This window comes from Gobio gobio (genome assembly GCF_949357685.1).
Source record: "Gobio gobio genome assembly, chromosome: 25".
Taxonomy (NCBI): Eukaryota; Metazoa; Chordata; class Actinopteri; order Cypriniformes; family Gobionidae; genus Gobio; species Gobio gobio.
Window position 1 is genome coordinate 10,802,542 of NC_137121.1, and position 21,984 is coordinate 10,824,525.

Sequence of the window (21,984 nt, forward strand, 5' to 3'; positions counted from 1 at the left end):
TAATGATTTTATTATTGTAGTGTTTAAATAATAGACTAGAATTGTTCCACCATATTGCACAAAATCAAAGCACCAGTAATCCGTTCACTTGACAAAGTTTAAAATAAAAACTGACATGAACACACAACAAAACTACTAAAAGTATAGTTTAGTTGTGTGTTCTTGTCATAGTATTGATTTTTATTTCAAGTTACATTTTTTTTTAGAGTTTTAATTTTGTAGTTTTAGTGAACTATTATAACCCTCTCTCAAAGTTCACATCTAGTGGATTTCCGCTGGGGTGTAACGATACCTCCATATGGACTGATCCATCAATCTAGTTTTAGGATTTTGTTCATTACTGATTTTTTCACATTTAAAAAAAACAAAGTATGTTTTTATCATAGACTGTAAAGGTTTTTATTGATCTCTCAATTGGAATACAGGATGTGCAATTTTCAGAGTTCAATTAAATGCTTATATTAAAAAAAATATATATATAGAGAGAGACACGCCCCCTGGATATCTGATCAGCCACTCTAAATATGAGCTCCTGAAAATGTTTTAAAGATTAAGCCAAAAAGTGAGACAGAGAATGAGATAACAACAACAACAAACAAGTAAAAACAACAGAGGAACAACTTGGATTCGGGTAAAGACACATTTTTCTTCTAGAAAATACTTTTTAATTAAAGAAAGAAGACTGGAACCTATGGATTAGCATCTGGCTGCTGGATCACCACTCTATCACCTAACTGCAGATTTCCCTCCAAAACGCTCAAGGATTTTTTAAAGGAACTACAGCTGAAAAACATCACAAAATTGTTGATCTCCAGTTACTAAACAGAGAGGTGAGCTCTATCTGCCAAAAAACTTGGACAAAAACTGTATATTTTGATGTTATTCTAGTAAAATCCCTGATTATTACAAGCTAAAAGCTAAAGCTAGCTGCAGTTTTGGCTCAGTGCCCAGTCTGATCACCATCGCGACCCTGGCGCACACAGAGTGCAGAAGTGTACAGGCCCGAAAAAAACACAAGGAGAAAACTCTCAGAGACAACCCTGATCTCCTGTATGCTGACTACATTCAACTCAATGGGAAAAGAATCAAGAACAACCTCATCTTCTACACCACTCTGATTACAGCATGGAAAACAGCCATCTATGAGGAATACAAGCACATTTATAAAGAAGGAATCGGTCGAGGTGGAAGATTAACTATATGTAAAGATGAAATGCTGGACAACGACAACCCTATTCTCACCATAACCTACTATACTAAAGGCATCTTCCTCCTGCAAGGCAATGAGGCAAGCCTGAACTTATTCGAGGAGATCTTCCCCATGCTGAAGGCCAGAGTAGAGGAGGAGAGAGATGAGCCTCATGCAGACGGCACAGACTCTGAGGAGGACGGCCCAGCGATTCTTTCACCTCCCCCATCCGACCGTCGACTGAGAGACAGTTTAGCTTTGCTAGACCTGGACTTCACTGAATTCAGAGAACACACTCAAGTCAAACTCTCAGACACACACAACACAAACATTTACATCCAAGAGCTCAAAGATGAACTCAGGCAGCTGAAGAAAGACACCAACTCCTCCATCACTGAGCTCACAAGAGCTTTCAGAGAACTGCAAGAAGAAAACCAAACTCTCCGCGTGCAGAAATGCAAGCTAGAGGAGGACAAAGAGAGAAAAGAAGAGAACCTCTCTAAACAGCTGCAAGAAATGAGAGAGCAGTTACAGGAAAACAGAAAAGACAACACACTTCACTGCAGTACAGCTCCTACTACAGACAGCGAACCTACCACAGACACCTGCAGAAACACAAACCTCCCCTGCCCACCCTACAGAACCTAATTCAGATGTTCTCCTCATTATGGACTCTAATGGGAAGTTTGTGGACCCACAGAAACTCTTCCCACATCAAAAAGTCACTGCAAAACGATGCAGCACAACAGGCCACGCCCACCAGATCATCAGAGACTTCACAGGACACCCCTCATGTGTCATAATCCACACCGGGACTAATGACCTTCACTCGCTGCACAACAACACGGCTGAAGCTGTCAGGAAAATGGCAGAATTCACCAGCAAAAAGTTCCCAGAATCCCAAATTGTAATCTCTACACTTCTCCCACGACACGACACACCACCACACATCATCTACAGCAGGGGTTTTCAAACTTTTTGTGTGTGTGGACCACTATTTGTAATCAAAAAATTTTGCGGACCACCTCATAACACACATAATAAAATATGTCTACACACAGTCCTACCTAAATTATTCCGCACCTCTAAATAGGCTTACTAGCACTAAAACTATAACTAGTCATCACATCAGTATATACAACAGGCTTGTTAAAAGAAAGTTTACTGCACACAACGGCTGCTACATATTTAATTTATTTATTCTGGCTCATAGATGCATCCGACTCACTGTCAATCTCTTAATTTTTTGTAACTTCTGCCTCTGTCTCTTTTCTCTTCAAAGAACCTGTTGCTATCCACCGATCCATAACAGCACTGAACTTGAACGTCACGGCCGAGCGCCACTAGCCTATTTTAGTAATCGCACAATAACTTGACAATTAAATACAAATGTTATATCAATATAGGCCTACATATTCTTTTTATTTTTTATTTTTTTATGGGAATTTCCTGGTAAAATTAAGGTAAAAAAATATTATTTTATTTTATTTTGCCTTTCCACGGACCACCTGCAGTACCCTCACGGACCACTAGTGGTCCGCGGACCACAGTTTGGGAATGACTGATCTACAGCAACAATGCTGAAATTTCCCGCAGATGTTCTGCACTCCCAAACGTACACCTGGTCCACCACCACCACATCGGCCTCCAACACCTATATGATGGCCTCCACCTACACAAAGATGCAGTGCGTATTTTTGCAAAGACCCTAAAAGATGCAGCCCTGGGCCGTAGCCCAACATCACCGAGACACCTGCTACCGATTCCAGAACACCACCGGCCCATTCACCCCTACATGCCCAGACACACCCCTCCGACCCCGGTGAGGAAAGACATCGGCTGGACGAGCATCCCACGTCGTCCAACACACCCACAACCACCTATGGCTCACTACACCCCTGTAAACCTGCAGTCACCAACTTCACGTCCACCTGCCGACCATCAAGCCGCCATCAGGAAGAAGAAACCAAAAAACCCCACACACCCACACCAAGAGAAATCCCTGCAACCGAGAGCACAGAGCTACGCTGAAGCTGCAGCCCGGCCTCCTGCTCCACCCTCCACCTCCACCCCTGCCAGTGAGCTGAGCCAGATCAGAGAGATGCTGCACACACTGTGCAACCAGCTCCTGAACAGATAAGAGCTACATTCACAACACAGTGCTCTATAGAAAAAGAAGAAAAAAAAACACGTGTACTAATGTAATATTCCTGCAATGTAAGTAGCTACATTAGCTTCACATGTTATATTAGTTAATTTCTCTGTCTTACCAAATAGGTTTATCTTTAAAAATACTAATGTGTTAATTTCAAATAAGTTGTTGGAATATTCAGGGTCTTCATTCTTCGACATTTGGTTCTAAAAGCACAGACCCAGAATTTCTTAAAAATATCAAAGATGCCGATATTATAATCTTGACTGAAACCTTGTGTCGAAATGATGCGCTTACCTACTGTCCCTCAGGCTACTATGAAATAATTGTACCCTCAGTAAAATTAAGTACAGTCCATCGTGGACGAGACTCAGGAGGAATTCTGGTGTGGTACAGGGAGGATCTGGCCAAACACATTTCTGTTATTACAGTTGGAAAGTTTCATTGCTGGATAAAACTTAACAACCAAATTGGCATTTCAAACACAGACACATATCTCTGTGCCATCTACATTCCCCCAGCGGATTCTCCTTACCATGATGAGGAATACATGCACAACATCCACACAGAAACCAGCCATTTCCAGGCCCAGGGAAATGTGCTGCTGTGTGGAGACTTTAATGCAAGAACTGGTTCTGAACCAGATAACATAGATTCAAAGGGCAATGAATATGTGTTTGGTCACAACCCCCTGAGTCTCACAAAAAATCTCCCACCAAGAAACAACCTTGACCAAACAGTGAATAAAAACGGTAGAGAGTTAGTGCACCTCTGTCGAGCCTCGGGCCTGTACATACTCAACGGCAGGATCAGAGGGGACTCTTTAGGGAGGTTCACGTGTTGTTCAGCTCTTGGAGCTAGTGTAGTTGACTACGCCATCACTGACATGGACCCATCCTCCTTCAGTGCATTCACTGTCAAACAGCAAACTCCGCTTTCTGACCATAACCAAACTAACATTTACATCAAAACACACAATATACCAGAACAAAACAGGCTGGAAACCTGCAAAATGCATCAGGTCCAGCAGAGATACAGATGGGCTCAAGACTGCGCAGACAATTTTATTCAAGCCCTAAATTCGGAAGAACTAAAAAAGCTGATAAATACATTTATTACTACAAAATTCGAAACAACTAAAGATGGTGTTAATTTGGCTACAAATGAAATCAATTACATATTTAAAAAAGCAGCATATAAAAGTGAATTGAAAAGAAAGGCAAAAAATATACTAAAAAAACACCAAAAGATGAAAAATGGTTCGACTCAGACTGCAGAACATTAAGAAAACAACATAGAAAATTATCAAATCTGAAACATAAAGAACCAAACAACACAGACATAAGATCTGAATACTGTTCAAAACTAAAACAATACAAAGACACAATTAGAGTGAGAAAGCAACACCATCTGACCAAAAGTTTACAGGAAATAGAACACTCAATCAACAATAATCAGTTCTGGGATATGTGGAATAATCTGAGCACAACTAAACCACAAGACCTACCAATACAAGATGGAGATATCTGGACAAAGCATTTTGGAAAATTATATAAAGAAATCCCACCAAAACAACTCAATGACAATTATAATCTGATCAAACAAAATCTACAAACTTATGAAGAAACAATTAAAAATAATCAAAATCCACTTGACTTCCCAATTACACACGAAGAATTGACAAACAAACTCAAAAGCCAAAAAAGTAAGAAATCTTGTGGTCCTGACAGCATCCTGGGTGAAATGCTGAAGCACAGCACACCTGAGCTGCAGGCGGCTGTGCTCAAACTATTCAACACTGTACTTAGTTCAGGCTGTTTTCCTGACATCTGGAGCCAAGGACTTATAACCCCAATCCACAAAAGTGGAAATAAATTGGACCCTAATAATTTCAGAGGCATTTGTGTGAGCAGTAATCTGGGGAAGTTATTTAGCAGTATTTTAAACAATAGAATTATAAACTTCCTTAACAAGCACAATGTCCTGAGTCCGAGTCAGATTGGCTTTCTTCCAAATCACAGAACTACTGACCACATTTACACCCTACACACCCTAATCAATAAACACGTAAAACAGACCAAAAATGGAAAAATATTTGCATGCTTTGTCGATTTCAAAAAAGCATTTGATTCTATTTGGCACAACGGATTATACTACAAACTTTTACAAAGCGGTGTAGGGGGTAAAGTTTATGACATTATAAAATCAATGTATTCGAACAACAAATGTGCAATACGAATTGGCAACAAACATACAGAATTCTTCACTCAGAAGAGAGGACTGAGGCAGGGCTGTAGCCTGAGTCCAACGCTGTTCAACATTTACATAAATGAACTAGCGGTGCAGCTGGAACAGTCGACAGGCCCTGGACTCACTCTAGGAGACAAACACGTCAAGCTCCTGCTGTATGCAGACGACCTGGTGCTGCTGTCACCCACTGCACCTGGACCTGCTGGAGAACTACTGCCAGAACTGGGCCCTGGCAGTCAACCTCACAAAGACCAACATTATGGTATTTCAGAAAAAGCCCAGATGTCAGGAACACAGACACCAGTTCAGTCTAGGCAGCACCGCCCTAGAGCACACGATGCAGTACACTTACCTCGGCCTGGTCATCACTGCATCGGGGAGTTTCAGTATGGCAGTGAATGCTCTCAAAGACAAAGCTCGAAGAACTCTATATGCCATTAAGAAAAAATTCCAAAACATTGACTTACCAATTCCAATCTGGTGTAAAATCTTTGATAGTGTGATTCAGCCCATAGCGCTGTATGGAAGTGAGGTTTGGGGTCCACTCAGTGATCAGAGCTACACTAGATGGGACAGACATCCAACAGAAGCCCTACACACAGAATTCTGCAAACTCATCCTAAAAATTCATAGAAAAACACCCAATAATGCATGTTGGGCAGAATTAGGCCGATTCCCTTTGATTATTAATATGCAAAAAAGAGCCCTCAAATTCTGGATGCACCTAAAAGCAAGTCCCACAGAATCGCTACATTTTAAAGCATTACAAACCCAAGAACTGAACCCCGAAAAAAGTCCCCTCAGTCAGCTGGTTCTGAGACTAACTCGACTAACTCTACTAACACTAACCAGTCTCAGACCAGCACTGCTTCTCACACAAACATCAGATGTGATAACCCTAAACCCTAACATTCCTCACAAACATCAGGTGTCATAACACAGTTTGCTGTGTATTGGGCTGTGTACCCCTGACCGGTCAGAGTGCCCATGATGACCCCTGTCCACCATTGAAAGTGCCCACAATGGACACATGAACGTCGGAACTGGACAATGGAGCAATGGAAGAAAGTGGCCTGGTCTGATGAATCTTTTAGGTGGATGGCCGAGTGTGTGTGCTTCGTTCAGTTGGGGAAGAGATGACAGTGTGATGCACTATGTGCGATGGAGGCAGTGTTACGCTCTGGACAGTGTTCTGTTGGGAATCTTGGATCCTGGCATTCATGTGGATGTTACTTTGACACGTAACACTGAGATTGTTGCAGACACGTACACTCCTTCAGGCAATGGTGTTCCCTGATGGCAGCGACCTCTTTCAGAACATGATGAAGAGTTCAAGCTGTTGCTTCGGCCTCCAAATTCCCCAGATCTCAATCCGATTGATCATCTATGGGATGTCCAGGGCCAACAAATTAGATTCATGGAGGCCTTTTTTTCTATCTAAATAATTAACAAAATAATGTATTATTTGTACTTTGATTAAAGAGGTATTGGATGTTCTAAAGGCATATTCAATTGTTTTGTGCACCTTCTATTATGTAAATAATAATTAGTGTCACACGTATATCATAAAGTTTATTATAATATAATATAAGATTCAAGTGTATATGTGTGTATGTTTGCAGGCGCAGTATACAGATGCACAGAATGGAGCTTCGACACAAACTCTCTCATTCATGATGTTCTTTACCCGGAGCAGATCCTCACCACCGGTATGAGAGACGCTTTTATTCTTATAACTGGGATGCATCACTTCCTTTCTAGAGTAATATAGGGATTCACTGAGCTGTGAAGCCTTCATATGATTGAATGAGGAAAGGAAAAACAAAAGAATAAAAAAAGCATGTTTTTTTTTATTATATATATTTTGCTCCTTTCTTTCTGGCCAGCAAATTTCTCAATGACTCTCTGATTAAAGTCCGTCATCTCAGTAGTGTCATGACGTTTGCATTGTTCAGTTAGATATTTGAGGTCTCTTACCCCCGTTGTTGTCCACAAAACTTCAGTACCGACACTTAGAAATAAAAGACAGGGAAAGCAATAAAGGGCATTGCTAACAACACATCCAACCAGCCACCTAACTTACATTTCTCATAACAAGCTCCGAGTGCAGCTTCATCCTCTGTCACTGGCCGGCTGCTGGATTTGTAAATCGCGTTGGTCCGGTTCGGGATCTTCCAACGAACGCCTTGTGAAAGAATTTGGTGACTGTGCCCCTGACTGCTGCCATCTCTACGAAACTGATCATCCTAATAAGGTTTTGGCGGAGTCGGAGTGACTGTGTCGCCCGCGCACTTTCGCTTTAGTGGCCAAGAGCGTAAAGTTGAATGACAGGTGACGAGAACCAATCAGATTGGATAAAATAACACGCATCCAATTCTGATTCGCCAGGGACGCAACGACCTGCGTCCGGAGGAGGATCTTTAAGAACCAATTAGAGACCAGATTCAGGTCACATGCTGCCCGTAGATTTTTTAACTCAGATAGACATCCATTTGTCCGGCGTCCCTCACGCCTGAAACCGCATGAAACATATTGAAGAACATATAAAATAGTTAACCCATCAAAGCCAGTTTTTATTAAATGCTGAGGCTCTTACTAACAGCCGGCACGTCGTATGAGTAAACTATTTTATTTTTTATTTCACTTTTATATCATTTTTGTATACATGTATATTTCTGGAATGTTGATGGGGGCGGCGCCCCAGCGCCCTCTATTGACCAGCCGCCACTGCTCCTAAAACAAATTAAATTCAAATTGAAATACTCGGACGCAAGTAGAAACAGAAAAAACAGCAGACGACATGAATCTGACTGCCTTATAAATAATAATTAAACTGATATTTCTGAAAATATAACAATGTTTCTTTCATAAGTTTTAACATCTGTCAATCCTAAGGGTTATGAATAAAAGGTTTTTTTAATTTATCAAAAATATTTGAAAAGTGCACAGTGATATTTAGGCTTATTCTCCTCTGTACTGAACGTTATTTTCAGTAAGTCCTGCTTTGTATTGAGACCTTTGCATCTTTACAATTTTTTTGGCTGTATAACAAAAGTACTCAGATGAAGATTGAATAATTTTTGGTAATGCCCAAAAATTTGGTGCAATTGAAATTTTGTGAAGTAGGCAGATCAAATGTTGTGATAGCAGGGCCGTATGAATTCTGGGCCTGTAAAAACATTGATGTGGGTCCCTACCGCCCTCAGTGATGTGTGTCGGCTCCCCGCTATGATAACAGTAACTTTATCAAATGTTTACAGAACAAGTGGGAAACCAGTGTGCTTGTCTCTTCCTCTATTTCTGTTCTATTACGTGATAGAAAGTCTAAGGCCTTCTCAGGCCGTATAGCAAACCCATCTAATCTGCTGCCTTTTACTTGTCAAACTAAGATTACTGTGGGGGAAAAATTATACTGTTAAGTTAGCACTTTTAAACATCCATTCACCTCAGAACAAATAATTTTTAGTCAACGACTTAATAACCACAAACAACCTAGATGTTTTGCTTCTAAATGAAACATGGCTAGAAGACAGCTGCAGTGCAACAGTCCTCAATGAAACAGCCCCTCCTAACTTTACTTTTATGAGTGTCTGCAGAGCGGTCAGGAGAGGTGGAGGTGTAGCTGCTCTTTTTAAAGATATCTATCAATGTAAGCAAGTATCATTTGCTGATTATTTGTCTTTCGAACACCTGGGTATTGTGTTAAAAGATGCTCCACGCATCCTGATTATCATTATTTACAGGCCTCCAAAATACTCTCCAGCCTTTGTTGAAGACTTTACAGAGCTGTTATCAACAATTTCCTCAGAGTTTGACTGTTTTGCTATTGCTGGGGATTTTAACATTCACATCATAGATAATGCAGAAATCAACATGGCAAAATAAATCATAACTGTTTTAAATACTTTTGATCGTGGACACACTCTAGATTTACTTATCAGTAAGGGTCTAAACATTTCATAGATTGTTTTTAAGGATGTGGCACTGTCTGATCATTTCTGTATTTTCTTTGATATATTGATCTCTCCTGCTATTGAAACTTGATCTGTCTCTGTCAAAAAGAGATGCTTAAATGAGAACACTAATGTGCTGTTTATGAAGGCTATATCTCTAACACCAAGCATATCTGCAGACTCTGTTGATTTTCTCCTAGACTCCTTTAACTCAAAAAGTTAAGAGTGTAATTGATGGAATTGCTCCTGTGAAAGTCAGGAAAAAGAGTGGCAGACAAAAAGCACCTTGGAGAAACTCGACAGCAGTGCAAAAAATGAAAAGACAATGCAGAAAAGCTGAGCGCATGTGGTGGAAGACAAAACTTGTGGTCCATTATAACATCTAAAAAGACAATGTGGAATTAGCCAAAGCTAGACAGACCTTCTTCTCAAATATTATAAACAGAAACATAAACAACACGTGCACTCTTTTTGCTACTGTAGAGAGAATAACAAACCCCCCTGAGTCACATAGTGAAATGCTCTCAGACAGCAAATGCAGTGAGTTTGCTTCCTTCTTCTCTGAGAAAATCAATAATATCAGAAAGGCGATCAGCACATCCTTGAGTTGCTCTAGGGTCAGTCAGATCAGACCACAACCTCAGAAAGTTACTATGACTGTTTTCGAAGCAAACAGACATAGCCTACGCCTCGATGGGCCTTCAATCCCTCATAGGCGTCAGAGCTCACTCCCTCCTCATGGGCATGGTCCAGTGCTGTACCAATTGCACTGCAGGCACGAGTCCTTTCCGTCTAAGTGAGCGTTGACCTCTAAGGAGCCCAAACCACCAGGTACTCCTTCTGTGGGCTCAGACCCTTGTCCAGGCCCTGTTGGATTTCTGATTAAAGTTCTACTCTAAAAAGAGTCTTGCTGCCTCAGGGGGGAGTTCAGAGCGAAGTCGTCAGCTTAAATAGCACGGCCTGATTGAACTGGGTTAGCAGATGCAATATGAGGGAACCATTTTCGAAAGGGAACGTACTCGGTTACTCACGTAACCTCGGTTCCCTGAGAATAACGGGAACGAGTATTGCGTAGACAGCCGTGCTATTAAGCTTCACATTCAGGCAAATTAACCTGATTTCTATGGCCAAATGGGCCACTTATATAGCCAGTAGCCCCGCCCATTTTGGCGGGCTCCGCTCGCTGGTGGCGGGACGCGCCCCGATTGGTTCGCGCAGTTATGCCACCACGCCATAGGTTTGTGCAGTTCCCGCAGCCCAGCCAATCAGCGCGCTTATAGCTCTGCACTATGCTGTTTTAAAATGAAGGCTTCAATATTTTCCAGAAAAGGAGTTTTTCCATAAGCGTCTAGCAGACGCAATACTCATTTCCCGTTATTCTCAGGGAACCAAGGTTATGCGAGTAACGAGTACGTTTGACAGTCAAATAATGAGTCAAGAAAATAAGTTTAAAGTAACTGCTATTACTTCCAGTTCATTAATCACACAGGAATTGAAAGGTTAGCTGCACTGTCTGTTGTATACTTCACATTTTGGCCTTGTATACTGAAAATGCACATACCAAGAGTAGTTTGCTGATGTAACCTTTGTTTCTGTTGCCAGTGTACATCCCAGAGGGCCGCTATGATTATTTGACTCAATCAGGCCGAGAACATGTCATTCGTCTGACAGAATCTGGATCAGAGACAGTGATATTATCTCATATTCAGGTGGGAAATGTTGTGAACATGGGATATTTTTTAATCAAGTCTGTTATCATAAATGTTTTGCTCTTTCTGTTTTAAAGGTCCCATGGCATGAAATTTTCATTTTATGAAGTTTTTCAACATTAATATGAGTTCCCCTAGCCTGAATATTGTCCCCAAGTGGATAGAAATGTTGATCGGTGTAAACCCGAGTTCTGGCTGTCTTTCTCTGCCTTTGAGAAAATGACAGGCCAGACGAGCCAATCCTGAAGTCTCCTGGTTTGACGTCCAAGCAGGAACGGTTACCTCCCTTTCCTCCGCCCAGAGAATCTGGCACGCCCATGCAAACGCTCCAGAGATCATTGCTTGTGAACGAGTGAACGCTGGCAGTTTCTCAGTGTTTGGATGTACAAATGAAAACAAAAGTCTTTTTTCAGTTCCTTCTGATCTGTTGTAAATCTCCATCCATTAGCCCAAAAACCGGATACTAATGGCTTGGTCAGAAGGAATTCTGCGTGTAAGCCTTTTCAGCCTTTCGGTGAAGTTCTCTTAATTTATTGATATCTCATTTTAAATCTGACTCCATTAATAATTTTATCTGACTCCAATTCTAAGTGACTCCATAAAGTGTGCTTAGAGTTTATCAGCTGATTTTACGATTAGTTGCGATTTAATTTAGATCGTTGATTTTCTTTGTATCTTCCTAGTTTTTATATTCGTTCATCGAGAGACCCTAAATCGCAGAGAGACATGACGCGTCCGGATCCGCGCGCTCACGGGCACAAAACGGTTACTTCTGTGATTAGTCAGAGGGTGTAGAGTGAATATTTTACCTTTAAGTGGTTGCACATGCTCACTCAACAAAAAGTGTAATTTTAGTAATATTCACGGACTACAACTTGCCAACCCAGCGATAGTCAGGAATCGGAATATCGCGCACGCTGCGCTCCATGCTTCAGTCGTACCATCATCGGTGTGATCTATCATAACCCTAGATTTTGCGGTAATAAAGGAGTATACATCGATCCATACTAGAATAATGATTTCGGAACCATACAAGAGAAATCAAGGTTAACATTTATTTTGGCCAGACAGGAAAAGTAAATACGTAAACAAGAATCCATGGTACACAACTGATCAGCGTAAAAACATAAAACACAATTGCAAAGCAATATGAAAATAATTTAAAAGAGTCATCATGTCTGGCACATCTACATGCAGTTTGCACGGGGGGTCTGACTACAGAATATTCCCCCAGAGAGTTAGATTATCCAGCCTTAAATACTCCAACTAGAACAAAAGGTTTGTAAATATTTGCAACACCCCCACCTGGTTTTGGGGGAGTGGATCAGATATCTTTGAAGAGACTACTCAAAGGAGAACTGAATTCTCATTAGTTTTCCAATCTTTCTAATACTACCAGTGACTGCAGTGAAACTGAGACCATTTTACCATTCGCACTGAGACCTTTAAAAAGACATCAAACATGAAAGGGATAAAACAATAGATTTACAAAATACTTCATCACTGGTATATCTGCATTTGGTGACTTGAAACCAGGACAAGGAGAGGGCAAAATGGGGAGGGGGGAGGAATGTTTGTCAGGGTGTTGTCACAGTTTCTGTGAGATTTTTTCCTCAAGATTAGTGACTTTTATTGTTCAATTGCTGAGGTATGTATCTCAGCTTTTGTCTTAGCACCAAAACCGACTCTTACACTGTGATCAGTGACTTCTGATGTGTAGCTAATTATTTATTATTCGTGCACACGCAGCGGCTTCTCTCTCTCCGAACAGAACGGTGTTTTCGTGTTTTCTATCTTGTGAGTCAGTGTTTTTGTACGTCCTCGTCGCGTCTATCTGTTCTACATACAGTCGTTTCTGCTCAATATCAGCAGAGTAACATCTTTAGAGATAAACCTCACACACGCCGAAGCTCGGGCTGCACTGGCCGGTCGGCCTTCAACATCACCGACCCCCAGTACTGCATCTGGCCCACAGCGGAGGCGCCAAACGCGGCACGAGATTAAGCAGAAGGGGGGTAAGCGTGAGCATATCCGGGCTAGGCAGCTTTCCCCACAATAAACTGGATTACATTCGATTAATGCTGTTTTGTCTTTGTTTGCGCTGTGTACTCAATGCGCGTCACTGACGCTTTTCATAATGATAGGAATTAATCTAAAAAATAATGCTATTATCAACACTTACTCGTAACTCGTTCATCTCGACAGCTGTAATGGTTCATTGCATGTGTTACAAAGTTGGTAATAATGATGAAGACGGACTCGGTGTGACTGGGACTCGTGTTTATTCAGAACTCTCAGATACAAACACAATAAACTCACGCTGGCAGCGCTCTCATAACTCAGTAGTTACTATAAATAACTTTGTTAGCAATCGCTGAGCTCTGTCTCTGGTACATTAGTGATGTCTGGTTCGCGAACGATCTTTCTTTTGAACCGGTTCTTTTTAGTGAACCGAATCAGTTCAACAAATCGGACTGAATCGTTCTAAACAGGTTCGCGTCTCCAGTCAGCGCTGATCCATAATTTACTAAAGTTACTAACTTTCCGACATGAGTGACAGTCCCTCCGACTAGAAATAGACTAATAACCTGAAGTATATGCTGTAACTACAACATTTCACTGATCTGAGACTGACAGAACTGATGTGAAGTGAACTCCGGTCCATCCGTCTCTCTGGCAGCAGCTCGTGCCTCGTAGACCTCGTTAAACCACGCCCCCTCCGCTCATTTCAAATGCAAAGATGTCAGCCAATCACAACAGTGGGCGTTTTTACTGAAGTCTCACAGCAGACACGCCTCTTGAACCAGGCATTCAGCCACAGGGCAAACAGCAGTATTGAAAAAATGCCTTTTATTTCTAAATCATGACATTTTATGATGTAAAAATCATACTAACAATATAAGTACACCTCAGGAAACATTATAAAATAATAGAAAAATGCCATGCCATGGGACCTTTAAAGGATGTTCAGTCTGTGTCAGAAGGCAGCCGGGTGATCAACAGGAAGGGAAGGAGATGTTGGTGTATCAGCAGGAGCTGTAGTGCAGCACTGCCACCTACAGGTCTGGAGGATTTTTAGCCAATCTTGGTCAAATATTAAAACTAATTCTTACAGATTATCCTGCTTCACTTTGAAATATACCACATTACGGAAGTGAAATTACTTACGAATGTTTGCCTGCTATAAGGGCTTGATTTGACATCATCATCCTGCATCCAACAGTGACATCATCGTTCAGGGTCATCGAGTGATGCTTGGAGAGTTAAAGTTACAGGTGTACACAGCTTTTGGAGCTCATGATAACTTAGAGGTGAGTTTTGAGCCTGTTTTTCGCATTCATTTAGCAGATGCTTTTATCCAAAGCCACTTACACATGAGTGAGTTCTGTATATTTGTTTTGAAAAACATTACTAAAGAATTAAGGATAATTTGGTGGTTTATTATGTTATTTTATCACTACACACAGGCGCATGCTGATGATGTTACGGCTTCATTCCTTAATCAAAAATGGAGTGAGTTTTACAGTCGGACTGGAATACAGTAAGACATTTCTACATTAATCAGCCAAAAACAGCTGTTTATACAGGAAGAGGCTGTCTAAATGACATCTAAAGTGTAAAACCACAGTTCAGTTTTTGTATGTTTTCGTTAGACTGTCTCAGTCAGGGCCTGTGATATGGTTTTTGGGTTAGTCGTTCACACAAGCATAGCAAACCTGGAGATTAAATTACATTTAGATAGTTTTCCACATTTTGTTACAGTTTTATGGCTGAAAAACAAATATTTCTGGTCTATACATTTTCTTAAGTCACTTGCTGTTGGCAGTTTTGGCAACAAGTTTTAGGCCCTGGTCACAGCATCATATAGTGTGTCTAAAATATGTGTGTGTTAAAGGGCTCTGGACCTTTGGGGACCTGAGAGGACGGAGTCGTGCTGTCTGCTGGACGCCCGATTGTTCCCAGTGTTCATGCCACGTTCAGGACCCGTTGGACTGGAGGGTGTTTGTTGGCTTTTGGGCGGCGCTGGTGGGCTGGACAGCTGGAAGGAAGCCTGGAGACTCTCTCTCAGGGATATTCTGATCCTGACGGACCAGCAGACGGAGCTGCGCTGGAGAGAGGAGCTGTTCTTCAGTGTGGGCCGACGGAGAGCCGTGGACACTCTGCAAGGCCACACGGATCTCAATCTACTGCCGTTCTTCAGAGCAGCAGCGCTGGCCGGCCAACAGGAGGCGCTACTACAGGCGCTAGATTCAGGTGAGGATCAAAAGAGGAGAAATGGTGCACATATATTGACTTTGAGGGTCTAATATTTTGTCTCTTTGCTCAGTTGCTGCAAACAGCAGTGTTGATCTGGGAGTGGCGGCACGTTGCCTGGCCTGTATCGCAGATGTTCTTGGCTGTCTGGCGGGCGAGGGTAAGGGCGGTTTGCGCAGCGGACCAGCGGCGAATCCATCGTGGGCTCCTGCTTTTAAACTCCTAGAGGACGGAAACTTACCTGCTGGTGTCCAAGAACTGGCTAATCAAAGAAAGCACTGGCTCAGCAGGTCAGAACTAATAATTTTTTTTTGTGTGTGTAAAAAGTTGACAACCTTATGGCCCAGATGTGCTTAAAGCAAACTCGAACTGGTGTGACATAATTTCAAACAAAGATAGATCAAAACGAAGTTCGTTTGGTGTTCGTATCGGGTGTTTGCCAAATTTTGCCAAAGCGAACTTTCTGGAAAACAAAATTCAGGTTTTCAACTACCGTTGGTCCTAATGGATAGGTGTGGCTCTGAGGCTCCGCCTTCTTGGACGTGGAAATCTTCTCTGGTTCATTTCTTCTGATCAGTCCGTTGAGGTCAGAAGTGTGTAAAAACACAAACGCACTGGAGAGCTGCTTTATAGATGAAACTCTAATTGAAAGCTACATTGACTGTTTTTTCATGTGTAATACTGTAGAAGCTGCTCGCTTTAGATAAATCTAGTATAAAGTGCTATATAAATAAACATGATGTGACTTGATTGTAGTGCTGAATTGAGCTTGTGCAAACATATCCACATCGCTATGATCAGATGTTTTCTCACCGCTGTCATTTTAGATGCATGTTTTTGGCATTGAAAGGAGAGTGTACATTCACATGTTTACATATTCATCTAAAAGCTGTTCTCAGTTCACTAACAGTGTATCGCTGGTCCCATATTTCACACTTCTTTTTACCCCTAAGCAAAGAACAAAAAATGACTTTGCCATGAGTATATCAGAGCCTTTAAAGTGAGATGCTTTCAGATTGATCATTGTTGTCTAAAGACCAGATTTGTTGGTGAGAGCCGCCAGGCATTATGAGGGGGCGGGACAGATACTTCTGCGGAAGGCAGTGATGTCAGCACGGCAGTTTGTGTTCATTGGTCGAGGAGAGATGCCGCCGATGGGCGAGTGGCAGGAAGTGGAGTGTCCTGCTCGACTGGATCTGTCAGGTGAGAACGGCATTCATCATTTGAGCTGTACAGCAGGAAATATGATCAGAGAGTTTATGTTTGACGTGCTGTGACACCATGTAAAGTTTTAAAGAAGAAAAAAAAGTTTAAAGGCCTCATAGATCGAACTACAGTAGGCTACAGGTTTTTTTGGAAAAATAAAATAAATGCTGTTCTTATGAACTTTCTATTCAGAATCCTGAAAAAAATGTTATCCTGGTTATCACAAAAATGTGATGCATCACAACTGTTTTCAACATTGATAATAATAAGAAATGTTTCTTGAGCAGCAAATCATCATATTAGATTAGAATGATTTCTGAAGGATCATGTGACACTGAAGACTGGAGTTATGATGCTGGAAATTCAGCTTTTTTTAATTGATATTTTACAGTATTTATTTTTACTTTTTAATCAAGTAAATGCAGACTTGGTGTGCAAAAGAGAGCTTTTTCAAAAACATTAATACATCTTACCAACCCCAAACATTTGAAAAGTAGTGTTGATGTATTTAGTTTATACATTTTATTGTATTTAATAAATAAAAAAACATTGTGTGCTAGAATACTTATTTTTCCAGAATACATTACCTGGAAATACTTCATATTATCTTTGAAATGCAATTCAGTAAACTCTTCCTGTCATAAGCATATCAAAACTCAAAACAACTCAGATTGTATTGTGTCTTTCACACTGTGTGCTGAAAGTGTGTGTTGGAATACGTCATCAGGTGGCTGGAGTGACACTCCTCCTATAGCGTTTGAACATGGTGGACTGGTGGTCAATGTGGCCATCAAGGTGGATGGAAAGCGTCCGATTGGAGCTCGAGTTCGACGCGTTCCAGAGCCTCATCTGCTGTTGGTCAGCACCAGTGGTGAACCGGCCTACAGCTTCTCTACAGAAACACTCTGTGAGGATCTTACTGACCTGGAGGACTATTGCCAACCTCACGCTCCCGGTCAGAGAACATGTGTTATCATAAACTGTTATCATAAACTGTGAGGTGCAAACAACTGACATACAATATGGCACAGCATAACACATTTCTGAGCTTGAGAATGTTGTTTTTTTACGTAAAATATAAATGCAGAAACTTAATCTAAATATTCTGTCGATATTCTGTAAATGCTCACTAAAGTTGTTTGTATATTAGGAGCCCTGCTGAAAGCTGTGTGTGTGTGCAGTGAGCTGGTGTGTGTGTCGTCTCCTGTCTCTCTGAAAGAGTTACAGTCTCTCAGTTGTTACAGCGCTGGGGAGGCGGACTGGAGATCCACAGCTGGTCTTCATTGCCACATGGTTCTGGTCTCGGTGAGTATGAATTACTTTTGATTGAATCACTTCACTTCACTTCACTTCACTTCACTTCACTTCACTGGTGGGAACTATGTCAGGCTGCTATTTATTGACTATAGCTCAGCCTTTAACACCATAGTTCCCATTAAGCTAACACACAAACTCCTGGATCTAGGCCTGAATTCTTCTCTCTGCCTCTGGATTGAAGATTTCCTCACTGGCAGACCCCAGGCGGTGAGAGTAGGCCAGTTCACCTCCACCTCCATCACCCTGAGTGTTGGAGCTCCACAGGGCTGTGTACTGAGTCCCCTGCTCTACTCTCTCTACACCCATGACTGTTTGTCCACACACAGCTCCACCTCTATCATCAAGTTTGCTGATGATACTGTTGTCCTGGGTCTCATCTCCAACAACAATGAGACGGCATACTTGGACGAAGTGGAGCAACTGACATCATGGTGCCAGGACAACTGTCTCTCTCTGAATGTTAACAAGACCAAAGAACTGATTGTGGACTTCAGGAAGAGACAGCATCGGTCATACTCCCCTCTCATGATCAGCGGGACACCGGTAGAGAGAGTGAGCAGCTTCAAATACCTGGGTGTGAACATCTCCGAGGATCTGACCTGGACTACACACATCCAGACACAGGTGAAAAAAGCCAGGCAAAGACTGTACCACCTGCGCCAGCTGAGGAAATTCAGGGTTTCACCAGCCATCCTGAAAACTTTCTATCGAGGGGCGATAGAAAGTGTCCTGACTCAGTGCATCACAGCGTGGTACGGGAACAGCACCAGTCACGACTGCAAAGCCCTGCAAAGAGTGGTGCGCTTATCCGAGCGCATCTCAGGCTCAGCTCTCCCGTCTCTGCAGGACATCTTCACCAAACGCTGCAGAGGTAGAGCTACTAAAATCACCAGAGACATTAATCACCCTGCAAACTCTCACTTCACCTTGCTGCCATCTGGTAAGCGCTTCCGTAGCCTGATGGCAAAGACTGAAAGACTCAGGAGGAGTTTCTTCCCCCAGGCCATCAGACTCCTGAACTCAGTCACGTGACTCACTTCACCCCCGCACACGCATAAACATACGGTCTTTCAACATTAACATCCACATACTGCAATTGCACTGCACTTTACTTTACGTCCCTATTGTTACTGCGTAACAACCTGTAATAAACCTTGCACATTATACTTCTTTATATATACATATTATATATTTTATGTTAACCACTTATTTTTAAGTCTACAGTTTATCTCACTTATCATCCACATATTTTTTTATATTTTTATTTTTATCTTATTTCCTATTTTTATCTTTTACTTGATTTATTTATAATTCTACTTATGTTAATACTTTTTATTCTAACTTTATTCTATTTCTATTTAATTTCTTGTAACTGTTATTTGCACTGTCCATGGAGCGGACCTGTTTACATTTCACTGCCAGTTGTATATTGTGTATATAACTGTGTATGTGACAAATAAAACTCTTGAATCTTGAATCTTGAATCTGTTTAAATGTGCAGTAATAGTTTTTTTGGAATAAACATATATAACATTACTGTACAAATGGGAAAAAATTTGCATAAGAACATCTGAAGAAATAACAGTAATATATAATAGCATATACACCGATCATTTTATATATAGATTTCATCCATGTTTTAACATTTGTCAATCCTGAAGAAGAATTAATTAAAAAGGATTTTAAAAAATATGGAATGTGTCAAAAACATTTAAATGACATTTAGGCTCATTCTTTTCTGTATTGATATGTGAAATAAAATGTTATAACGCCGCCATGTTGATCCTTTGCATCTTTTACTTGTTTTTTGATTGCACTGTATATCAAAAGTACACACATTAAGATATAAAAAATAATTAAAGACCCCTGTGGTGGAAATCAAGTTGTTTATGTGTCTTTGTGGTTAATGTTGGGGAAAAATTTAATCACAGAAGATTTTATTTTCCAGACCTGAGGCCTATTGCACAAAACTAGGATAAGGGATTAAGCCGGGATATCTTGGTGATCCTGGCTCAATTTATCCGTGATCCGGTTGCACTAAAGCTGGATAGGGTGGCAGTTGGATGTTATGGTATAAATTACCATGGAGATTTATTCTGTGGAGCTAGCCTGCTCCAGACCAGGCTAAATTCCAGGATCTATTTAATCTCATCCCTTATGTCAGTCAGCAGTCACCACAAACGGAAACCAATAGTTATTCTACTGCCCACTATACATTGTTATCACATATAACTAGACCCACTGTCATTATTTAAACGTTTGTGATCATAATTTCAAAATCATTTTGGATAAATTATGATTTTTAGATGATGTTGCTATCATTGGATAATTTACGGTTTCCTATAGACTATAAGGCTATATATAAACATGATAGAATATTAGGGCCACAGAGGAAAAAAAAGAAAAGTCACAGACTTCGATAAATTAAGTCATAAATTGTAACCCGTTGTTTTAGAGGAGGACGGTTGTTAAAATGACAGCTGTGGGGCATTTCGTGGAATTGTTCTTCAGTATGGTTTCACAAACAAGGACATACTTAATCTTTTGGCACATCAGCGTCACATTGTCATAAGTATCAGGACTGTAAAAAGAATATGCATCTTTTCCGCAGAAAGAACCAGCCTCATAAATGTATGACTTTTTCCTTCTTCCTCAGTGTGGCCCTAATACTCGGTCGTATAAAATACACATTCCATATAAATATAAAAACACAAAGTGTAACATTAGGTTCCTTTATTGAATAAGGATAAAACAAAGCAGGTAAACCATCAGCTCCTTTCGAAACTGAAGTCACACAGTGACTCAACAATACAACAAAAGGATTATACAACAAAAGGATAAATACACATTCAAAGATAGAGATTATATAATATATAGAGATTATATAACACACCCCGCTTGTCTGCACACTGAAATAAATGCAGGACAAATCCATACACATCAACTGAACAGACAAATGAATGGATGCAGTAGCCTCCCTGCAAGCTTGTATTACACACAGTATACAGCACAAACATCATAAGAGGCCAAAAAAAAAAAAAAATCAGTGGATAGCATAAGAAGCAGAGTACAACGGCTAAGATTAAACTGTAGCCTACTACTAAGCGTAGTAATTATGTAAGCCTTTGATAATAATTTATCAAAGCCTTATACAGTGTGATGGGGTTACTTTACACAATTTCACTCATATCTGTTGTCCATTTCAATTAAAAGTTAAACTGTTTCATAATCAGTGTACAACTGCATTTTTGGAGATGTGAATTAACTATTTGGATTGTAATTGTGATGTTTCAGCGGAGCGGTGAGTGTGTAATTGTGCACTACTTTCGCATTCTGGAGGTCTGCAATACTTTGCCATGTTTTTTCTCTTTGCTTTATCACTGTGTCGGTGTTGCCTTTCTTCTTAATTATGTATTTTACCTCCTCGTATGCCTCCATGAGGATTTGTGCCTCCAACGGGGAAAAGTACGCCGCTCTAGTTGCCATGGTGAATCAGTGAATCTGTGATCGGCGGCGGGTCTATTTGAGTGAGCCGTGAGCGCGCACCTATCCAAGATTGTGTGTGTGTGTATGTGTGTGTGCGTGTGTGTGTGTGTGTGTTCGCGCGTGTGTGTGCGCGTGTTTGTGTGTGTGTGTGTGCGTGTGTGTGTGTGAAATAAAGTATTGGGAAGGGGGGTTCCTTCCCTCTTCCCTCCACTCATTTACTAACATTTAGGCCTCAAAACATAAGAATATCTGTGAGTGATCAGCCCTGTTAAATACCCTTATATGGGCAATGTATCCCCCAGGATACAGACATTCAATGGCTGATAATCAAAGTTGTGAGACGATTATTTTAAAAATATGCACAAGAACATGTAAAACTATCCCTAAAAAACTATTTTCTAAAACAAAATCACTCTAAAATATCATAATTGTGAAAATATAAAAACACTTACCTCATGGCCAGTGTCT